Genomic DNA, 17,564 nt, shown 5'->3' on the forward strand with positions numbered 1-17,564 from the left:
TTTAATGACTCGGTTTCATTTGACAGTCTTGACTGCTGAAGTGAAAGATGAATTTCAATTTGAAATATTTTGGGCGTCTGGGTAGCTTAGCAGTCTATTCCGTTGCCTACCAACACGGGGCTTGCTGGTTCGAATCCCCGTGTTACCTCCGGCTTGGCCGTACATCTCTACAGACATAATTGGCCGTGTCTGCGGTTGGGAAGCCGGATGTGGGTATGTGTCCTGGTCGCCGCAACTAGCACCTGCTCTGGTTGGTCGGGGCGCCTGTTCGGGGGGGAGGGGGAACTGGGGGGAATAGCGTGATCCTCCCATGCACTACATCCCCCTGGTGAAACTCCTCACTGTCAGGTGAAAACAAGCGGCTGGTGACCACATGTATCGGAGGAGGCATGTGGTAGTCTGCAGCCCTCCCCGGATCGGCAGAGGGGGTGGAGCAGCGGCCAGGGCAGCTCAGAAGAGTGGGGTAATTGGCCGGATACAATTGGGGAGAAAAAGGGGGGGAAAAATCCACAAAAAAAATTCCATGGTGTGTTGGAGCAGCTTCATAACAGCAATGGTGAAATTGGCTTTAAAAGGAGAACATACCATGAATGAATTCTAACATGCTTTTTTTTTTCCTGGCAAAAGCAAAAAAACAAAAACAAAAAACAAGCAGGCTGTGTTTGGGTCAACAAGAGGGTCCTTTCTGCTTTATGTCAGTGTGCCTGCATGTTGTGTTGTCACTCAGCCTTTTTGTCCCGGCCGGGGGAGACAAGGTGAGGATCATACAGTGACAGCGTCACATTGTGCAGTCTGTAGGCCGGAGCCATTGACTGGCCGGCACAGACCACTATGGGGTGGCTTTGGATTGCTGTGACAACATGTGCGCTCGCGTCCTGCTCTGTCAAAGGTAAGTGCTAGAACAAGCAGGAGGGCAAACAACACACACACACACGCATACACACACACATAGACACGCTACACGTGAGTCAGTGTGGACATATTGTTATAGCAGTCACTCTGAAACGAGGCCCTCGTTCAGGCAGTTTTTTCTCCATGGTTTTCATTATTGTGAGACTTTAACCAGGTTTTTCACACCGTTGTGTAAATACCAGGTGCTAAACGTTGAGTCTCATACTTGATTCAATGGATGCGAGGCTTTTTATCTACTGCGTACTTATTCCGAGGAAAAAGTATTTCCATTTTTTTTCTTTATCTTTTTTTTGTTATTTCTTGGTTAGTGGCTACCTAAGCTATTTGAAAACCTTTTAAATGGACACTTTGGAAAAATGTTGTCTTAGGAAGCGAATGGTGGTGGGAGTACGAGGAGGGAATACGACACTACAGCAAAGAGGCACTCAAAAAGGTACGGTCACTGATGTTTGGGGACAAATCAGGTATTTGGGTTAACACAAAAAATGTTTGCTCTGCATCACAATGCTGTATTTATAGTCATACGCCTACACACACACCAAGTTGGTTAAGATGAAACTCAATTGCAGTGACTGCAAGGCCTTTTCAATGGGAGCCGGGTCGCTATTTGCAAAATGAGTATGAATGAAGGAGGAGAGAACTGGACAGCCAGAAATAAAATAAACAAGCAGGAAAGGAGTAGAAAGACAGCAGCAGGACACACAGTGTTTGGATAATCTATTATGACAAATGAGTGCTTAAGATAGGGCCTGAGTACATGTGCAGGTAGCCTTCATTTAAGATGAGAGGCAGGTTGCCACTGGGCTACAACATCCACCACGGCGGTGGACCAGCAGGCATCCAGAGTATGTGCAAAACAAGCACAGCTATGAAAGGATTTACATCATGAGGCGGAACAAGGGACAGACAATTAGTTCAAAATACTGTTTTTGAGTCGGAAACCGATCACAGGAGTCGGAGAGAAAGCCTGTGTCCGAGTCCTCAGGAGGAAGAGGTTTAGAAACTAGTTTTACAAAAGTTTATTTTGTAATCTTCGCTAGATGCAACAGACGACAAAGAGGACTTGTCTATGAAGGTACAGACAAGTACAGGATTTCATTAGTTTGTTGACAATACTGGGTAAAGAGGGTGGCAGCTGGCAATATGAGACATGTGGTAGCCTAGTTAGGCTGCTGCGACTGTGTCTTCTCTCTGTGACGGTCTTTGCTTCTGTCCTCAGGAGTTTCCAGAGAAAACCAGACCAGTGAACTTTAAACACCCTCTTTTCCAGTGCCCGGACATGAGTCCATCACCCTCTGTCCCATCTTCAGGTCAGCCCTACCTTCTGTGGATCTGTAATCAATCTGTCAAACATACATACACACACACACACACACACACACACACACACACACACACACACACACACACACACACACACACACACACACACACACACACACGTAAACTGATAAAGGAAACGGGAAGCATATGTGGCAGCACTGAAGTTGCTGCGTCATCTGTGTTTGACTGATCTGAATCCCAGAGATCCATTAGAAATGAAAGTCAACAAACTGAACAAAAAAACTGTTCAGATTTAACCTGACGTGATAGTATCTGTTAGTGTCTACCTTTACTACTTCTTCTGCATTGGCTGCTACACCAGTGATAGAAAGCACCACAAGGGACATTTGCGCCCATGTAGATGTTCAAGATTGTAGCTTTAAGGTGAGACCATCAGTATCAATTGATGTGTTTGATTTCTCTCTCTCTCTCTCTCCCCCCCCCCCCCCCCTCTCTCTCTCTCTATTTTATGTTTGACTCTGTCTTCTGCAGTGGAGTTGGTAAAGCCAGCAGATGTCAAGGTCATCGCTGCCCTGGGTGATTCTCTGACAGTAGGTGTTAGTCTCGTTGTGTTGAGTGTTATCTCACAATATGGACTTTAACTATTATGAGGGTTCTGCCTGTGGCCTGCTTTGTGAATGCTATAATATTTACCCTCTGGCTTGAGGAAAAGCCCCTCTTGTACATTTTGCCCTTTTTGTGTATCAGCGGACACTGTGGACCAGGAGTTGTCTATTAGCTAAGTGTGGCACGGACATGTTAACAAAGGTCATTTCAGAGATGTGTTTTATAAGCAGACTTGTATGTGTATGTGTATTTAGCACCGCCAAATGTCAAGATGTGCTGGAAGCCATGTAACAATTAGACAAAATTATGTGACAGGGGTTACCTAGGGCAGCACAGTGGCACAGTGGTTAGCGCTGTTGCCTCACAGCAAGAAGGTCCTGGGTTCGAACCCCAGGGTTGTCCTACCTTTGGGGTCATCCCCGGTCCTTTCTGTGTGGAGTTTGCATGTTCTCCCCGTGTCTGCGTGGGTTTCCTGCGGGTGCTCCGGTTTCCTCCCACAGTCCAAAGACATGTAGGCCAGGTGAATCGGCCATACTAAATTGTCCCTAGGTGCGTGTGTGTGTGTGTGTGTGTGTGTGTGTGTGTGTGTGTCCCCGCCCTGTGATGGACTGGCAGCCTGTCCAGGGTGTTTCCCCGCCTGCTGCTCAATGACTGCTGGAATAGGCTCCAGCATCCCGCGACCCTAGTTAGGATAAGCGGCTTGGATAATGGATGGATGGATGGATGGATGGAGGTGTTACCTATTCTTGCGAGGTTTTATAAGAAAACCTGCACAAATGTTTTACCCCTTCATTTTCAGACAGCTATTGGCGCCAATGCCACCAATGTCCTCGGGATACCCATTGAATTTCGTCACGTGTCGTGGAGGTAATGAGACTCAATGCATAAACACCATTAAGATATAATTCAGTGGGGATTCAGATTCCTCTTAGATGCCTTGGATGTGGTGACCTTTAATTACAGTGAGTCCAAGTGTCATCGCTTGCAATTGTTTCTCAAATTATCATGTGAACACAAAGAGTGTGTTGGTGTAGTGTTGTGTGCCTGGCACGTCTCACTCTCAACCTTCACCGCTGGCTAGCAGAAATGCGAACAGGAGAGCCGAGCACGTAAGTCTCTCCCTGCCAGTACATAGCCTCTCCAACAGCAAGCTCTATGTAGCGCTTCCTTGTGGCGACACATGGTAACTGGGTACACTTTGGACCCTGGCTGAACTACAAGGGACTCGGAGGAGGTCTGGCCGCTAGATGTGCGGTACGCAGGCCCACCGGTGTGTGGATATTCCCTGATGCCCACAAACCAGCCCCCCCAGCTATGGGTTAAATACTGCCACTGCCTAGTGGATACCTCGGAAGAGGAATAGGCTACGGGGGTAAACCCCTGCAGAAAATCAACATCCACAGTGCTGTTGTTTTTTGTTTTTCTCGCCCTTTTGTATCTGTTTAAGTTGGAGAGTATTGCTGGCGTCGTGTGTGGCTGCCATTTCTCCCTCTTGTAGCCCCCCCCCCTCTGTCCCATCCACCCCGTATGTCTGTGTTATGTTTATCTGTTGTCTTGTTTCACCCCGTTTATTGTAAAGCGACTTTGAGTGTTAGAAAAGCACTATATAAGTTTAATGTATTATTAATAGTATTAATATTGATGAGGATCTCCTCTTCTATGTTCACTTTAGATTGCTGAAGTGAAAAAAAGACCAGTGGTGTAACATCTGTGGTCAAAATAAATTTTGTCTTGACAATAATGTTATTTTCTTTGAAGCAATCATCACTTTTCACTTGCAGCATTGGAGGCTATGGGACGTTCCAGGATGTCATTACATTGGCAAGTAAGGCTTTTAAAATCACTGACAACCCGCCCACGCACATGATTTAGTCTTTTCGACGACAGTCGACTCCAGATACTGTCCAATTCTGTTTTCGATAACCGCGGTATTCTCTAAATGTGTGTTGTAGATATCATAAAGTTGTTCAACCCCAATTTGCTGGGTGCAGCTCCCAGCAAGACGGTCCACGGGACCCCGGCTCCCCTCAGCGAGACTGGCTTCAACCTGGCTGTGACTGGACACAACACATTGTAAGTCAAGTCACCTCCCATGTAGCCTGCAGGCCAATGACCCCCCCCCCCACACACACACACACACACACTCACACACACTCACAAACAACCCCAATCAAGTTTATGATACTTAAATGAACCTTTATGGAGTACAGCCAATGGGATCAAAGGGAAAGACACAAACCCCACGAACCTCACTCTTATTGTTCTTATTGCAACTCTTATTGCATGTAATATTTATCTGAAAGCTATATTCTTTGAACATGCTAATATAGCAAATTGTTCAACGTTGAGGTGTCTTAAAGTAACATTGTAGGACTTTTTGTTGATACAGCCGTGTGACATCTGCAACACTCTGTTCCCAGCAACCTGCCCGGCCAGACCAGACATTTGATTGACACCCTGAGAAGCTATGAGGTAGTGTGATATCCCAGATGGAGGGCCTGGTTTTAAGCGAATAACCGACAGTCAGACGCTGCACATGAGCAAGGCACTGAATCTGGCCTGATCAGACAAAAGTTGTTGTGTCTGTGACCACTTTTCTGCAGTATTTTGAGATTAGCTTTTTAATAAGAGCTGCATATTATAAGAAAATGTATCATTATTGTGATTGTCCTTGTTATTATCTGGTGATGTGTAGCTTAGTACAAGAATTTTTAAGTGCAAAGGCTCAAACTTTAGTTGCTATGGAGATAATTGAAATTCATGTTTCTAGTAATTCAATTGATTTTAGAAATTGGAGATTTTTAGAGCATTTTCCAGTGTTTTCACATTTTTGTTGCTTTAACTTTTTATATTATTTCTAAATTGAACTTTTCCCATAACCTGTGTATCTCTGCTTGCTCTCTTGTTGTTTAAGGGTCTGAACTTCAATGAGGACTGGAAGCTTCTGACGATCCTAATTGGCATGAATGACATCTGCGACTACTGCAAAGATAAGGTCTGCATAGTCCTCCTTTGAATACTTTTCTGTGCATTCTGTGCATTTTCAATATCTTATCCATATTGTTAAGCACTGTGACGTTTTCGTGTCCTTTTCTAGATTCTGTTTTCAGTGGACAACTTCATTCACTACATGACTGTTTCCTTGGAAATGCTTATGAATGAGGTAAAAAAAAAAGATCAAATTCAACCTGAACAACTGCTTTTGAAAACCAGCGTCAGCGGGGTAAATGCATAGCCAATGATTTAATTTGAGGCTTATAGTCATATTCCCTCATGTCGTGTTGCAGGTTCCGCGTATGATTGTCAACGTCGTTCAGATCCTGCCCATGGAGACTCTTAGGGAGGTCCAAAAGCCTACCCCAGGCTGCCTTCTTCAGCGGTGAGACTCCCTTTTCCCTCAATTCATCCAAACAAACCAGCTAGAGAGGAATAGGAGCCGCCAGATGAGAGCGCAGCATTGGAGTCAAGAACAATGCGGCTGTGCATCAGCCTTTATGAACTTAATCTTGCCAAATATTGACTCTGAATATATTAGAGATTATGTAACGCATAAAAGCAGGATGCGCAATTGCTCCTGTGTGGGTGGATGGCCAAGACATAATCCCCTTTTACATATAAAGTATGTTCAGTTTTTCCTGGTGTATCAGTGTGACAGGTGCTATATACTGCATCAAGCATGCTTCACTGATGACACACTTACACAACACAAAACCATTATGAATCTACATCAACTGTATAGCAACTGCAATCATTCCTATGGTGATTGAAACAGTACAAAATGTAATAAACAGCCACTAAGGTCTTTACAGTGCTGCAACATAAGGCAGATCCCTAAAATGAAATGCTGATAAAAGTTGTTGACCAAAGTCACAACAAAGTGACAAAACAGTCCTGTACCCATATTAGTCTACTTCTGAGGGTTGCCTTTGTGTGTATTTAGCTCCTGTACAGTAAGTAATAGACGAATTATATCTTATACATCACATAGTTGCTTAATTAGCAAGCACAGCATGTGACGCACAGCAAGAAGATCCTGGGTTTGAACCCCAGGGTTGTCCAACTTTGGGGGTTGTCCTCTGTGTGGAGTTTGCATGTTCTCCCTGTGTCTGCGTGGGTTTCCTCCAGGTGCTCCAGTTTCCTCCCACAGTCCAAAGACATGTAGGTCAGGTGAATCAGCCATACTAAATTGTCCCTAGTTGTGAATGTGTCGGTCCTGTGATGGACTGGTGGCCTGTCCAGGGTGTCTCCATGGACTGGCGGCCGGTCCAAGGTGTCTCCCCGCCTGCCACCCAATGACTGCTGGGATAGGCTCCAGCATCCCGTGACCCAAATTCAGATAAGCAGCTTGGATAATGGATGGACATCACATAGTTGTTTAATTAGGACTTCTGGTGAGAAATTATCTTTGTCTCTGTTCCAGATCTTTCTGCTCTTGCTTGATCAAACCAGTGGGCAGTTCTCCTGAGCTACGGGAGCTGCTGGAGGTCAATCTTGAGTTCCAGGTGGGGTTTATTTCTCTTAATCTATGGAGCTGCTTTGCATAATTGGAGGGATGTTTTCTCTTCAGCTAGTCACTCATAGGAGCTTTTGAGAAGTCTTGGACATCATAATTGTCAAACAACAGTGTGTGGACCCAAGCAATTTTTTTTCTTGCATCAGTTCCACGCTCCTTATTTGCAGCCAGTACTGTATGTTGCCTGTTGGTAATCATCAATGACGTGTGTAGAAAAATGCTGGAGAGTGCACTCATATTACACCACTTCCTCCCCCAGAAAAGACTCGAGCAGCTGCTGTACAGTGATCGTTTCTTCCAAGAAGACTTTGCCGTCGTGCTGCAGCCCTTTCTGAAACACGCTGACCCTCCCCGCCTCCCCGTAATGCACACACACACTTACAAACCTACCGTACATCAATGTGCTATACGTGAATGAACTCACTGAATGTGAAACATCTCACAGAAACACAGTTATCGACAAAATGAGAGTTGTGTAGGTAGTGCCTCTGTCTTCACTGGCACAAGGCTGAAAATGGGAAGGATGCCATTTTCCAAAGTCCGCTCAGGCCATCAGGAAATTAACATCAGTTTATGATTGTTCCCCCCTGAGCAGAACGGAAAGATCGACATGACCTTCTTCACCCATGACTGCTTCCACTTTACTATAAAGGGACATGAGGAGCTGGCCAAGGGCCTTTGGAATAACATGGTGGGCATCCAGCTTCACTGTACTAGCTGTGTTTTGGTAGCATTATATATAACCACTGCATTCAGAGCAATTGATCATGCACCATAAACAAATGCAAAACCAATACCCACCAAAGGAGGAAATATCACCAATAATCAAATTGCAAAAATCTTCTGCAACATCATCAACATAGACTCGAGCTTGAAAGAAGTGACTTTTTAGTTGCCTCTTGGAAGCACCTCCAGGTCTCATGCATCTTTCTCCCGCTTCCAGTTTCAGCCTGAAGGAGGGAAGTTTATGGTGAGCAGTTTCTCTGACCCCATCGACCTCATCTGTCCATCTTTGGTGAGATGTGTTTGAAAACTGAGACATGACAATTTCTTTACTAACCTAGGGCATCCATCATATATGATCAGCACTGTGCCAGCAAACGTTTCGCTAACTATGCAAAGATTTACACAGTGATTTTGCCAGCAAATAAATACTCGATAGAGCTATAAATCCCAGTCAGGAATTGTGCAGAAAAGCATTCATTTTTGTTTATATCTCTGTGAAAGATCCTATCTTTGGATGAATTACATCACTATTATTGTACTATTTATAACACGTTGAATTTATGTTGAACAAATGAAAATGTGGATTAGCTGAGTTCAAGTGTGTTTAACTTGCACCACATCTCTGCTTTCATATATTGCCAATAAAATAACCAGCCGAGACACAACATGATAAGAAATTTAATATTCCCTTCTCGGAGACAATTTTTGGTTTTGATAAAGCATCCTATCTGCACCTTAAAACTCTTTGGTAAAGACTAACATTATGGGGATCGTCTGGGTGGTGTAGCGGTCTATTCCGTTGCCTACCAACACGGGGCCCGCTGGTTCGAATCCCCATGTTACCTCTGGCTTGGTCGAGTATCCCTACAGACACAATTGGCCGTGTCTGCGGGTGGGAAGCCGGATGTGGGTATGTGTCCTGATCGTTGCACTAGCGCCTCCTCTAGTTGGTCAGGGCGCCTGTTCGGGGGGACTGGGGGGAATAGCGTGATTTTCCCACACGCTATGTCCCCCTGGCGAAACTCCTCACTCTCAGGTGAAAAGAAGCAGTTGGCAACTCCACATGTATCGGAGGAGACGTGTGGTAGTCTGCAGCCCTCCCCGGATTGGCAGAGGGGGTGGAGCAGTGACCGGGACGCCTCGGAAGAGTGGAGTAATTGGCCCGATACAACTGGGGAGAAAAAGGGGGGGGGATCCAAAAAAAGACTAACATTTATCATTTTCTTCCCAACCCTCAACCTCTCACATTGTTTTGTCGGTCCAATAGTTGTTGTGGTGCTTGACAAGTTATATTAAAGGTACACTTACAGTTCATGTGGCACGGTGGCGCAGTGGTTAGTGCAGTCGCCTCACAGCAAGAAGGTCCTGGGTTCAAGCCCTTGGGTAGTCCAACCTTGGGGGTCGTCCCGGGTCATCCTCTGTGTGGAGTTTGCATGTTCTCCCCGTGTCTGCGTGGGTTTCCTCTGGGTGCTCCGGTTTCCTCCCACAGTCCAAAGACATGTAGGCTAGGTGAATCGGCTGTACTAAATTGTCCCTAGGTGTGAATGTGTGTGTGTGTGTGTGTGTGTGTGTGTGTGTGTGTGTGTGTGTGTGTGTGTGTGTGTGTGTGTGTGTGTGTGTGTGTGTGTGTGTGTGTGTGTGTGTGTGTGTGTGTGTGTCGGCCCTGTGATGGCCTGGTGGCCTGTCCGGGCTGTCTCCCCGCCTGCCGCCCAATGACTGCTGGGATAGGCTCCAGCATCCCCGCGACCCTGAGAGCAGGATACGCGGTTTGGATAATGGATGGACTTACAGTTCATATAACTGACATGTGGAACAGTGACATTAAAAATCAAACAGGCACAGCTGAATGTGGTGCAGATTGAACTCACTCACACTCGAGCATTCGGCATGTCTGTATTGTGTTTGTAGGACCATCCGTACATCTTCACCCGGCCAAGTGCAGCTAAAACAGACCAGTCGCCTCCTCCGGACCGCCCAAAGTCCGGTGCTCCATCACAAGCAGCTCTTCTCCTGTTGCTCCTGCTCCTTGCCACGTTTGGGGTTGTTGCAGTTGTATAGCTCTTGTCTGGACTACTGTATTTTTGTATACCAATGTCGGTGCTGTGTTGGTTATGGCTGCGGCAGGGAAATCAGAGGCAGAGGAAATTTGCCCCTCACAAGTACATACGTTTGTTTTTTCTTTGTCTTAGGTCGAGGACAAATGACAACAAATTATTACTGTGATCTATAAGATGATGTAATGGGACGAACACCACAACGCCTTGCAATTTAGTCATTATCCTGTGCCACCACCTGAAATCTTAAATTTTTAGTGAAACGGGCCAAATGCTACCTTTGAGGGCGGATCAGGCTGTCGCAACGCCCCAGGAGACATTGTAGACCACAACTGTTCAAGCTTTTAACCAGAAACATAGTTATTGGTACCAAGAAGATTTCCATCTGAATGGATCTGACCTGAATTATGTCAGCTGGGGCTCACTTACTCTTCCTGCCCAAGTGCTGCCATGTTCGGTGTAATTGCTGAAAAGCTGCCGAAAGAGTTTTAATTTTTTTTTTTTTTTTGGTATCATTTTGTGATATTACAGTCATGTAATCGAATATTTCATCCTTCATCGTTTTAGAGAACACAAACTATGTTGACCCAGAGACGGAAACTGACTTTCTTTTTTGACTTTCATCTATGCAGGGAAGATCAACTATTCACACAGGCTCATTTTCAGCAGTACCCAGCTTATCATTAACACCAATGCATGCATTCACGCCGATGGACCAGGTCATTGCAACCATCATCTTCTACTCCACTGAGCGGCTACCTTGCTCACCGGGTGTCAAAAACAATGATCATCGCAGGGGAAATACCTTATCTGTAGTCTGCAGATGCACAAAACCAAGTCACAAGCTTGCCTCTCAAACCCCTGTGTACTTTGTATGGATTGCCCTCCAATAGCTGTGTTTCTCATAACCTGAGCGTTCGAGGCCACATTTTCATTTTCTGCAGCTGATCTCCACAATGTGCTCTGACGCTGCAAGGAGTAGAACAACTAGATAGATCCTATTTGATGGTGAGCACGTGAACAATATTATTGACCCATGCATTCAGACTTTCCCCATTCAGAGTAGGAAGCCATGCGATGCAATCAGTCAGCGGTGTTAAACAACCCCTTCATCCTCTATCTCATAACATGGAGCATGTGTGATGACTATAAATGACACAGAGCAGCAAGGCGGATGAAAGCTGTGTTTAGTTCATCTCGTGTTACTTGGATTTGCTTAGAAATGTTAATTTGGCTCTATTGTGTCTATTGAATGAAAAGATGGAAACCATGTGTATTCAACATTGCAGAGTTGAATGAGAGCCGAAGCGGGTGCTTTTGAAAACCCGGTTTCAGAATAAACATGTCGTGCATGACAATAATACATATGGGGATCACCTAATGACCTAGGATCAAGATATCCCGTTTTGTTTTGTTCATGGTGAAAAGAGTTGGAGGAGATGGTGACCTCAGTACTACACAAAAAAATGACAAGACGTTATGTAAAACAACCCATCAGTATGTATTCAAGGAATAGGAATAAATAAATGTCTAATAAAGACATTTAAAACACTATAATTGTTGATGAGACATGATTGTTAACAATTGCCAGTTAATATATATTTTGACTGATCTTAAACTTTCAGATATGACAAGTTGTACAGTGTTTGACGTGCATTTAGTATTCAGGCCTACTTTCCCATATCTTCCAGTACTTCTCATGGATGACTCCGTGAGATGAATTTGAATCAGTACAGGTGTCACTGAATTCAAATATGAACAGTAACACTTTATATGAAGGGGTGTGCAGGAGACTTAATGTGTAAACAGAATCATTACTGGTTGATACAGGACAAAATTTGTGCCGCAAATTTGCCTTTATTGTTTCTGCGAGAGCTTTACGAGATCTGTGCAAGCTCCGTGCGTGGTGTGATAGGAAATTTGAAGCAGCAAACATCTTGAAGCCCACGCCTGGGAAACTTTTCACCATCTGTCATTTTAATGAATGTGTAGGTAACAAGCGAGCAAATTGCACAACTCTCATGGCACTACCTGTTCATATTTCTCCAAAAATATATTGCGAATTAGTAAAGGGATAGCATAGCCCACCCAGATCTGGGGGGGATTACTTCTGTTTGCAGGATTTCTGAATTTCCACAGGTCACTGATGATCCATTAAAATCCATTTGAACTCATAACTTGTTGGATTACACTGCGTACAAAACTCAATGCCATAACTTCTAATGCCTCTGGGATTGATTTGCCATCCAAAAAAAAAAAATCAGCAAGGCTCATTAACAATAGGTTGTGTGTAATGAAGATTTGGGAATAATTTGTCTTTGCGGACCGATCAAAGACAAATGGGAATTAAGTATGATGAATATCTGTGTTGGTGTATCTGTAAGATCTAAAAATAATTTGTCATGAAATGCATTCATGTCAAGGTTGCATACATACCTATTCCCCTTACTTCTTATTTATTCTCCTTATCTCAGGCCTTGTGCTGTCTTGAAGACATAATATTTGCTATCGTGCAACCAGTCCCTTAGCTGTGACTATATTGTGCGTTCCCACAATATTGCTGTGAAATGTTTTGTAGAACCTGAGGTAGGTTTGGACTGGCTTGGTTTTGAAGTGGGCTTTTTTTTCTTTTCTTTTTTTTAGGCTGCACCGTGCACGTCCAGATTTCTGCTTGCCTTGTTTGTTGTTAATAATTTGTATGACTGTTTCCCTTTATGAGATTTGGTTACCGTTCTGTGAGAGAGCAAGTGGTAAAAACAGCCCTCCAAAGTTATTAGTGTCGGTATTTAAGCTCTGCAGTAGAAGTATGAATTACTTCTTGTTCAATAAAACCCAGCTTTGTTTTCTTATTCCTGTCATCTTCCGCTATCTACCGCCTTCTGCTTCAGGGTCAAGAGGGGTCATACAGCAAAACTCTCCATGGAGTTGCAGTTCATGAATTGTTGAACGGCCGTTGAGATCCAAAGGACATGGTGGATTAAAAATGTATTGGGGTCTCTTACATCCACCTCTCTCTCATTTTTGTCTACATGTTAAAGAAGACTACCATCACAACTTTTTTCTTTCCGTTTTGGCAGCGTATAAAGAGGTACTGCCATACATACTAAAGGGATAGTAGTTCCTTAACTCTTCTTGTAACATGAACATGGTTTAGCAAATAAATAACGATAAAAAACCAAAAATAAGGCCTGGGTCAGAAATTCCCTTCAGAATACTGTCAATCAGGGCGTCGGGATAGCGAAGCGGTCTATTCCATTGCCTACCAACACGGGGATCGCCGGTTCAAATCTCCATGTTACCTCCGGCTTTGTCGGACGTCCCTACAGACACAATTGGCCGTGTCTGCGGGTGGGAAGCTGGATGTGGGTATGTGTCCTAGTCACTGCACTAGCGCCTTCTCTGATTGGCCGGAGCACCTGTTCAGGGGGGAGGGGAAACTGGGGGAATAGAGTGAACCTCCCGCGCGCAACATCCCCCCTGGCGAAACTCCTCACTGTCAGGTGAAAAGAAGTGGCTGGCGATTCCGCGTGTATCAGAGGATGCATGTGATAGTCTGCAGCTCTCCCCGGATCAGCAGAGGGGGTGGAGCAGCGACCGGGATGGCTCGGAAAATAGGGTAATAGGCTCTGTGCATAACTGTAGTCCACTGACTTCTGGTTTCTACTGCCGCGGTCATACCAGTTCCCTGTTTGTTGGCGTGTGCTATACACAATGGTGTAGAGCCGAAGGAACGGAGAAGACCGTAGGTTCACACTTTAGCCGTGTAGGCAACTTTCTTTAATCAACGGTAAATCAGAGAGACAACAAAACCACAGCTCGACTCAGCGGAGGCGGCAAGAATCATCAGAAAACTGGCTGAACAACCATAACTTAACCCTGCGTTAACCTGCCAGGGCAACCCTGACTTAACCCTTAGTTCCTGGGGTGAATTCTATCCCCAATACGTGTCCACCACAATGGCATATTTTTCGTGATGCCTGCAAGATTTACTATGGATAAATGTCAGCGACATGCACAGAATTGTCGACAAACTTTCACCTGCACCTAACAGGAAACGGGTGAACAGTTTCAAGTTGTACATATTGTGATGTTCAGTATTAGGGGAATACACCTTTAAGGACACAGGGAATTATGGGATAGTAAAACAGAGCAACCACGGGAGCGGGAAGGTAGACGAGGGTCAGTCGGATTATGTGCACGTTATGCACCGAGCGAAATAAACATGCCGAAGTTCTATGGCTAATTCAGAAATGGTGTTATCATCTGTGAGAGTGAAAAGTAGGTCATTACACATATCAAGTTACGTCCACAATTACGAGGATGAGTATCCTCATCCTCGTAATTGTGTCATAACAACTTGAAACTTTTCACCTGTTTGCTAGGTGCAGGTGAAAGTTTGTCGACAATCCTGTGCATGTCGTTGACATTTATCCATGGTAAGTCTTGCAGGCATCACGAAAACTATGCCATTGTCAATAATACATGCCAACAAACAGGAAACTGGTATGACCGCTGAAGTAGAAACCAGAAGTCCGTGGACTACAGTTATGCACAGAGGCGATTGGCCAAGTACAATTGGGGGGGGGGGATACTGTCAATCAGAGAAACCTAGCTTTCCACCACGGAGACATTCACCAACATAGAGATCCTCAAACGTTGTGGAAAAGGGAAATGAAGCTGGCCCAATAACAGCCTGACTCCATTCTGGCAGAGGAGCTAAACCAGTTTAACGTGAGATTGGCATTTAGTGACAAACTGAGCGAATTTAGAGTTGATTCAGAGGGCAGTCAGATCCAGGCTGCTGAAATGGACATCTGGAGAACTCCCGAACAGACAAACGAGAGGAAAAGTCATGGGCCGGACTGCATCAGTGGCCAACTGCTTAGTAACTGTGCTCTGTTTTCATGTGGTGTTTTCACATTTATTTTCCAGCTCTCCTTATCAGATTAAAGTTCCTATGTGATGAAAAGAATCCGTAGTTGTTCAAGTGGCTGAGGTTCTATCACCAAAGGTGCTGAATGATTATTTTCCCATGGCGCTTACCTCATTAGTTATGAAACGTTTTAAACGAGTTGTGAAGAGGAGCTTACTGGCCATGACAGAGCGTAATTGACCAACTCTGATTCACATTTCAAACAAGGAAGGGGTCAGAGGATGCCACAGTGACATTGCTGGATTTTGTTATTGGGCATCTGGAGGCCAAGAAGACGCATGTATGCTTATGCTTTGTTGATTTCTCATCAGCTTTCAAGTGCATGCAGCCCCGTATCCTAACTCGCGGGCTTTCTAAAATATCTGGCATTGGCTTTGGCCCTATGTGTTGGCTGGTTGACTTCATGACAACGAGGTCACAGGGAACCTGTGTTAATGACACTGTGTCTGAGGCCCTGATGTGTTCTACAGGATCAGCCTGGGGGTGCGTTTTGTCACCTTTGTTATTTGTGCTCTACACCAATGACTGCCAGAGTATGTTTGAGTCAAAGTTCATAATCAAGTTTGCTGATGATTCAGTGATTGTCAGCCTCCTGCAGGACCACGAGGTGGGCCATGGTCCAGCCTTAGATGATTCCATCAAATGGTGTGATGACTCATACTTGCAACTCTTATTGACTCTTATCGACCTTCGCCGAAATCCTCCTGTCACAGCACTGACATTTATCATTGGCATTGCTGTGGAGACAGTAAGCCAATATACTTGGGCACCATCCTGGATGATAAAATGACTTTTGATGCCAACACTGAGTCAATCTTCAAAAAGGCCAATCAGAGACTGTTTTTCTTGAAAAAAATGGTGGGTTTTAATGTTGACAGGTCACTCTTGAAAAATGTTTTATTCAACTTTTATTGAGTCAATTTTAACTTTTGCAATGATTTGTTGGTTTGGCAACCTCAGCATGGTTAGCAAAAATAGACTGGGGAAGATTGTCAAACTTTGCCAAAAGAACATTGGCAACAACTAGAATGATTTTGGCCATGTTCAAGTTAGAGCCACTCAGAGGGCAAAAGTCATTCTGGCCGATCCTCAGCACCCTCTTCATGTAAAGTCCTGACTCCTGCCATCAGGGAGGAGGTACATTTTACCTAGGAGGGCCAAATCAAACAGAGATCTGAGACCATTTGTTCCTTCGGCTGCTGGGTTTTTAAACAAGCTGTAGGCCTGGTTGCTATTATATGCACACACACACTTTAACAAAGACTGATGGACTCTTAGTGTTTTTATTGCTCATTGCAACTTTATTATGATGACATCTTTTGTATGTTATATGTATTTGTCTTTTATGTATTTATTTTATGACGTGTATTGGTTGTGTTGACTACTGTTGGCAAGCCAAAATGCCCCTCGGGGACAATAAAGACTATCCAATCCAAATGAAACCACCAATAATCTCCATTTTAACGTCATAGTCATAAATCTAAAAACGATGTCTGAAATCACATGTAAACCCATGTTCCACTTCACTCCTATGTCTGTCTGTCTGTCTGTCTATCTGTCTATCTATCTATCTATCTATCTATCTATCTATCTATCTATCTATCTATCTATCTATCTATCTATCTATCTATCTATCTATCTATCTATCTATCTATCTATCTATCTATCTATCTATCTATCTATCTATCTATCTATCTATCTATCTATCTATCTATCTATCTATCTATCTATCTATCTATCTATCGCTGGAGGGGTTAGGTGGCCATTACTTCATTTGTCATATCACATTTGCAGTTGTTAATTGAACTTGTCAGTTGCATTGATGGGTTATGAAAAGAAAAAAGAATCCTTTCATTCCATCCCTATTCAAGCCACCTGCTTCACAAAATGAATAAACCTGGTCAGCGTAAGCGCTATTATCAACTGTCACCTAGCAACTCATTCAGGTAGTCAAGACACGAGATCAGCAAATGAGATGATAGGAGTCTTTGTCCTGGGCAAGCATGAGTAAATGATACAAATAAATGGAGAGGGAGGATTTGATTACATGGGTGTAAATGTGTGTGTGTGTGTGTGTGTGTGTGTGTGTGTGTGTGTGTGTGTGTGTGTGTGTGTGTGTGTGTGTGTGTGTGTGTGTGTGTGTGTGTGTGTGTGTGTAGGTGTGTAATTTGTCCGTGTGAATATTGCTAAATAGAAACCGAACCGCTCCGAGGATATAGGTTATTTGCTCTGCTTGATGACTTTGCGTATTATTTTTTTTCTTATTTAGTTTCACATACACCATTGTTACATTAGCAACGCTTTGCAAAGTGTGATTCATTTGAAGTGATTGAGTGAAATATAAGACTGATACCCATTCACCACGTCCACACATATTCTGCATTTTAATCTCTTATTTGTCAACCGTTTATTGACATTTCCACCTGCTCAACACTTTTATGGTGTTGTTCATTACACCTCTTTTGACTAGATGATTTTCTGGTGTTGTCTACCCACCAACATTAAAATAAAGAAATCTTTCCCTAGGAGAGGTAAG

This window comes from Lampris incognitus, chromosome 15 (genome assembly GCF_029633865.1).
Source record: "Lampris incognitus isolate fLamInc1 chromosome 15, fLamInc1.hap2, whole genome shotgun sequence".
In the NCBI taxonomy this organism is placed as follows: Eukaryota; Metazoa; Chordata; class Actinopteri; order Lampriformes; family Lampridae; genus Lampris; species Lampris incognitus.